The sequence below is a fragment of the Zingiber officinale genome, chromosome 6A (genome assembly GCF_018446385.1).
Source record: "Zingiber officinale cultivar Zhangliang chromosome 6A, Zo_v1.1, whole genome shotgun sequence".
In the NCBI taxonomy this organism is placed as follows: Eukaryota; Viridiplantae; Streptophyta; class Magnoliopsida; order Zingiberales; family Zingiberaceae; genus Zingiber; species Zingiber officinale.
This window is the reverse complement of record NC_055997.1, coordinates 125,606,827-125,613,598: the sequence shown is the minus strand read 5'-3', so window position 1 is coordinate 125,613,598 and position 6,772 is coordinate 125,606,827.

The window sequence follows — 6,772 nt, the reverse complement described above, 5'->3', positions numbered from 1 at the left end:
GGGCCCTAGGTATAGACCTTAAGGACCTCGGTAATTTACCAAAGGCCACATGTAGAGATCTAAATTTACCAAAAGACATACGTTACTTTGATATTTACCAAAAAACATACCTTGTTCAGTGTATTTACTATTTTGCCCTCCTGACAATTTGACTTTTTCTATCGTTTTTTTCTTTTCTCCATTATTTTTCTCTCTCTTCTCTTTAACATTAGTCAAATTTTTAATAACATTTTAATACATTTGAAGAAGCAAAAATAAATAATGAATAGCATATTTGAACTCCTTGTCATTTCAGAAATCGATTGGAACTAAAATGAATGTAATCGGAACTCTGTAGGTCGATCAGTGAGTTTCGGTCAAAACCCACTGATGGACCTAGAGAGCTCCGATTGCACCCATTTCAGTTTCTATGGATTTCTAAAATTACAAGGAGTTCAAATATGATGTCCATTATTTATTTTGACTTTTCATAGATGTTAACATGCAAAATGAAAGAATCGTTAAAAACACCCATATTGTGCCTGATATGGAATCATATCAAGCCCACGTTGGGTCTGATATGAGTCCATATCAGGCCCAACATGATTTTTTTTACCGATTCTTTGATATTATATATTAATATCTATGAAGGGTGAAATAAATAATGGACACCATATTTGAACTCCTTGCAACATTAGAAATCCATAGGAACTGAAATCAGTGCAATCGGAGCTCCCTAGGTCCATCAGTGGGTTTCGATCAAAACCCACTGATGGACCTAGAGAGCTCTGATTGTACCTATTTCAGTTCCTATGGATTTCTGATGTTGCGAGGAGTTCAAATATGGCGTTGATTATTTATTTCGCTTTTCATAGATATTCATATATAAAATCAAAGAATCGGTAAAAAGATCCATGTTGGGTCCGATATGGAATCATATCAGACCTAATGTGGACCTGATATGAAATCATATCAAACCCAACGTGGACATGATGTTACAAGGAGCTATCTAGGACTGAGCTGGATTTTATGTTTATCGTGCATGCATGATAGGCATGATCATTGGTTATATTAGGTACTTTGAATTTTGTATTGCATTTACATCTATACCGCTCATATTAGTCTCTTTGCCACCTACATTAAGCTTCATATTGCTTGTGCAAGATCTGTATAACTCATATCGCCTCATATTTGTGACATGTAACATATTTAGTATAACCTTTTTTGCCCATATACTGGACTCCATATTATCAAAGTGATACGTCTGGCTCATATCTATAGATATACCATCAGACTTTAATCGCTTGTTCTTTCCCTCTGATTGTGGGCTTCAAAAGTCTTGCCTGCTGTAGTAGTTCTATCTAGCCAAAAGATCAATGTCTACTTTTTAGAGTTAATTAGAAAAGTCTTGCCCTCTTAGTGACAATGCTATCTGCAAGATATCTAACCTGCTCAAACTACAATATCCTTATTGAGCTAGAGTCTACAGTTGGCAAAACAAGTTGATATCGATACAGAGAACTGGAGATACATTCGATAATAGTTGAAAATTGATCTGAATCCATTGAAATCTTGTTAAATTGAAAGTGAATATGGATGGAATCAAATAAAGAGATATCAGACCACGTTGGGCCTGATATCTCTTCATATCAGGCCTAATAATAATAATAAAAAAAAAGAGATATTTAGGTTTTTGAAAACCTCTGGTTTACCACTAGAAATGTCGAAAATAATAATGAAGAGCATATTTGGACTCCTTGAAATTTTAGAAATCCACAGGACCTGAAATGACTGCAATCTGAGATCTCTAGGTAGATCAGTGAGTTTCGGTCAAAACCCACTGATGGACCTAGAGAGCTCCGATTGCACCCATTTCAGTTCTTGTGGATTTCTGATATTGCAAGGAGTTTAAATATGCTCTCCATTATTATTTTCGGCATTCCTAGTGGTAGACCAGAGATTTTGAAAAACCTAAGATGTATGGGGCTTGTTTTACTAATTCTTTCTTATTATATTTTAACATCTTCTAGAAGTTGAAATAAATAATAGATAGCATATTTAAACTCATTGCAACATCAGAAATCTATAAAAACTGAAATGGGTGCAATCGGAGTTCTCTAGGTCCATTAGTGGGTTTTGATCGAAACTCACTGATTGACCTATAGACCTCAGATTGCAGTCATTTCAGGTCCTGTGGATTTCTAAAATTACAATGAATCCAAATATGCTCTCCATTTTTATGTTTAGCATTCCTAGTAGTGGACTAAAGATTTTGAAAAACTTAAATCTCTCTCCCTTTTTGTTTTCTTTTTTCTTTTTTTTTTGTTGTTAGGTCGGAGGTGCCCCGACTCGTCCACTCTGACGCTTAAGTTAGTGGAGGAAAATGTGGAAGATGTGCTTAGATGATTGCATATTTGTGCCCGCAGGAGTTGACTCCTTTTATAGTACCACTGAGATGACCATCTCTCTTCATTAATTAGGTGTCATGTCATAGTACGAGGAACGTCATATTGTTGTATATTTGTTGTATTTACAAGTCTCATCATTCATATCTTGTATTTGTGTAATTATACCTCCCATATGCTTTGACACTCCTCTTGCTGTATTTATAATGGTGTTGGCCCATAAAGGATAGAATGACTATTCATCTTTAAGAAGTTGGGGGACTTGAGTCTCTGGAGTCGATATAATCCGACCGACTGATTGTATTTGAACTACCTGAGCAGGGCACTAAGTTAGCGGAGCTGAGCCCCCTAAGTCTATAGAAACCGATCGGCTAGACGTATTTGAACTACCAGAGTGGGGCACTAAGTGAGTTAGTAGAAACTGACCAGTTGGACGCATCTGAACTACCAAAGCGGGGCACTGAGTCCGAGGAGCTGAGCCCCTAGAGTCTATAGAAATCGACGGCTAGACATATCTAATACATATTTAAATAATCTGATCTGACAACTTGATTGGGGCGAATCACCTGAACTTTAACTTCCACCTCAACAAGATGATTAGCCCTTTGGGCTTATGTGGAGGCTCCCAACATTGTCAGTATCAATGGAGGCAGAGGAGGCGGTGGAGATGGCAAAGGAGGCGGAGGAGTTGGCGGCGGAGATGGTGAAGGCGTAGGAGGTGGGGGAGTTGGAAGTGGCGGCGAAGGAGATAATAGAGCACGGAGCCGGAGATGGTGAAACAAATGGTCGAGATGGGTGCGAAATTGGCGAAATTGGAACAAGCTGGCGCTGGCGGAGTATTCATCGGAGCGAAAAAGGCAGAAAGAGGGACTAGGGACAAAGAAGAGGCGCCCATTTATGTTTATAATAGGATCGGTCAAATGGAAAGAAGGTTGATGTATGGTTGGGCATCGTGGGAGGAAGTGACAAAGTATAGTTGAACTTCATGGTTGTTAATGTGGATGAGTATTTAGTTTACGTCGATTAATTTTGGATGATCAGTCTGTTGGTTGCTACTCGGAAAACCTATAGGTTCCACTGTACAAAATTTTTGTACAAAGGTCTGAACCTTTTCCTAGCTACCATGTGTTCTTTTAAATTAAATTTTTGAATCGCCTGCGGAACTTTACACGTTTGATCCAAAACTTAATCTATTTGTTCTTTTAGGTTTTGACTTGGATCTCCTGCGGAACTTAACACGTTTGACCCAAGTCTCCTTAAGTTATTAATTCCATTAAATATTAATTTCCATAAAAGGTTCCCAGTACTGACATGGCGAGGCACATGGCCTTCTTGGATATGGGAGCAACCACCACCGACTAGACAAAACCTTTAATAGAAAGCTAATATTCAATTTCCTAAAATAACTTTAGGTTAACCAAAGAGAACAATCAAATCACAAGGAAAAGAAAGAAACAAAAGAACACAACTTCGAAAAACCATATTCGAAACACTAGAACGTAAGCCTCTTGTATTTAGTATTATTTCCAAAAATAACTAGTATGATGCGGAAAGAAAAATTACTAGTTATACCTTTTAGAAAAACCTCTTGATCTTCTACCGTATTCCTCTTCTTATCCCGGACGTCGTGTGGGCGACGATCTTCTGAGACGAGAACCACCACGCACCTTCTTCTTCTCCAAGCAAGGTTCGGCCACAAGAAGAACCACCTCCAAGGAAGAAGAACTTGATCACCACCAATACTCCAAGGGATCTTCAAGATGAGGCTTCCTCCTCTTCTTCTTCTCCTTCCTAGGTCCGGCCACCAACATGAGCTCCAAGAGATGTATGGTTCGGCCACCAAAAGAGAAGAAAGGAGAAAAGCTAGGGCCGGCCACAAGAAGAAGAAAAGAGAGAGAGAAAAATAGAATAGATTCGTTAGCCATGAAGCCTCCTCTACCCCCTCTTTTATAATCCTTGATCTTGGCAAATAAGGAAATTTTAATAAAAACTTCCTTAATTCTTTTGCCATTGAAAAGGAAAATTTATTTAATTAAAAATAATTTCCTTTCTCAATTTTATAATGGCCGGCCACAAGAAAAAAAACTCCAAGCAAATAAAATTTAAACACCAATTAAAACTTCCTTATTTGCTTCCGGAATTTTATAAAAATTTCTCAATAATTTTTATCCCTTCATGATTGGTTTATAAAAAGGAAATTTAATAAATTAAAATCTTTCTTTTAAACATGTGAATAAAAAGAAAGTTATCTCTAAAAATTAAAATCTCTTTTAATCTACAAATAAGGAAAGATATCAAATCTTTTCTTAATCTCTTGTAGAAACTTATAAAAGAGAATATTTAATTTTTAAACTTTCTTTTAAATCATGAACATGTTTAAAAAGGAAAGTTTTCTTAAAATTTAAAATCCTCCTTTAATCAACAAATAAGGAAAGATTTCAAATTTTAAACTCTCTTTTAAACATATAGATGATTTACAAATAAGGAAAGTTTTTACCAAAAATTAAAACCATCCTTTTAAACTACAAATAAGGAAAGAGATTAATCTCTTCTCTTAATCTTTTGTAGAAAGCTATAAAAGGAAATTTTTAATTTTTAAACTCTCTTTTAAAACATGATATCCACATGAGAAATAATTTTAATAAAAATCCTTTTTAATATTCTAGTGGCCGGCCACCTAAGCTTGGGACCCAAGCTTTGGCCGGCCACCAACTTAACTCATCCACTTGGTCTTGGCCGGCCCTAGCTTGGGTTTCAAGCTAGCTTGGCCGGCCCCATTGGATGGGTAAGAAGGTGGGTATGCGGTGGGTATAAATCTCTATATACTAGAGGCTACGATAGGGACCGAGAGGAGGAATTGGTTTTGGTCTCCCGATAAAATTAAGCATCCCGTGTTCGCCCCGAACACACAACTTAATTTTATCAATAATAATTCATTCCACTAGAGAACTATTATTGAACTACCGCACCAATCCCAAATTACATTTTGGGCTCCTTCTTATTATGAGTGTGTTAGTCTCCCTGTGTTTAAAATAACAAATGTCCACTAATTAAGTAAGTTCTTGACAACTCACTTAATTAATATCTAGCTCCAAGAGTAGTACCACTCAACTTCATCGTCATGTCGGACTAAGTCCACTGCAGGTTTAACATGACAATCCTTATGAGCTCCTCTTGGGGACATTCTCAACCTAGATTACTAGGACACAGTTTCCTTCTATAATCAACAACACACTATAAGTGATATCATTTCCCAACTTATCGGGCTTATTGATTCATCGAACTAAATCTCACCCATTGATAAATTAAAGAAATAAATATCAAATATATGTGCTTGTTATTATATTAGGATTAAGAGCACACACTTCCATAATAACTGAGGTCTTTGTTCCTTTATAAAGTCAGTATAAAAGGAACGACCTCAAATGGTCCTACTCAATACACTCTAAGTGTACTAGTGTAATTATATAGTTAAGATATACTAATACCTAATTACACTACGACCTTCCAATGGTTTGTTCCTTTCCATCTTGGTCGTGAGCTACTGTTTATAATTTATAAGGAACCAATAACATGATCTTCTGTGTGTGACACCACACACCATGTTATCTACAATATAAATTAATTGAGCAACTACATTTATCATAAATGTAGACTTTTGACCAATGTGATTCTTATTTCTAGATAAATATTTATACCAAAAGCTAGGCTTTTAGTATACACTCTAACACAGTCTTTATTCTACGAAAATTTTTTATCGATCATTAGAATAAATCAAAAAGTGCTCGTAACAGATAATCTATTAATCCGGCATTCTTAGATCAACCAACCTATTTATTGTTATTAGTCTTAGAAAAACCAAGCATTGAGAATGACTACATACCCCAGAAAAATAATTGTAACATTAATTACATTTCTACACATTTAAGGCTAATAAAATAAATATTGTTTATACCATTGAATTTGTGCTTCTAAATCATCTAATTTTTCAATTTTTGTTCAGTAGCTAAAGTTAATTCAACTGCAAAAGGTTGGCGAGTAGAAATTCAATTGCGGTTCGATCCTGTTTATATTTTTCAGTTGTGACAATTCTATTTGTAGTGTCATTTTGCTGATAACAAGGTTGCTAAAACTAAAATTGACTGATACCAAGTATCATTCCTATTTCATGATAAATGTCATTGTTTACCAGTATCATTCCTATTTCATGATAAATGTCCTCATTGTAATGGGCATAATGGTGGGAGTTATTGGTCCGTTTGTTGACTATTGAATTTTCTATGGTTTGCTTCAACTTCTTTAGTTAATGCTAGTGGATTATTTGACTTTGACTAATTTTGTACGTAAAGATACTGAAATGTTTTCCTTCAGATCCTCAGCAGCCGACC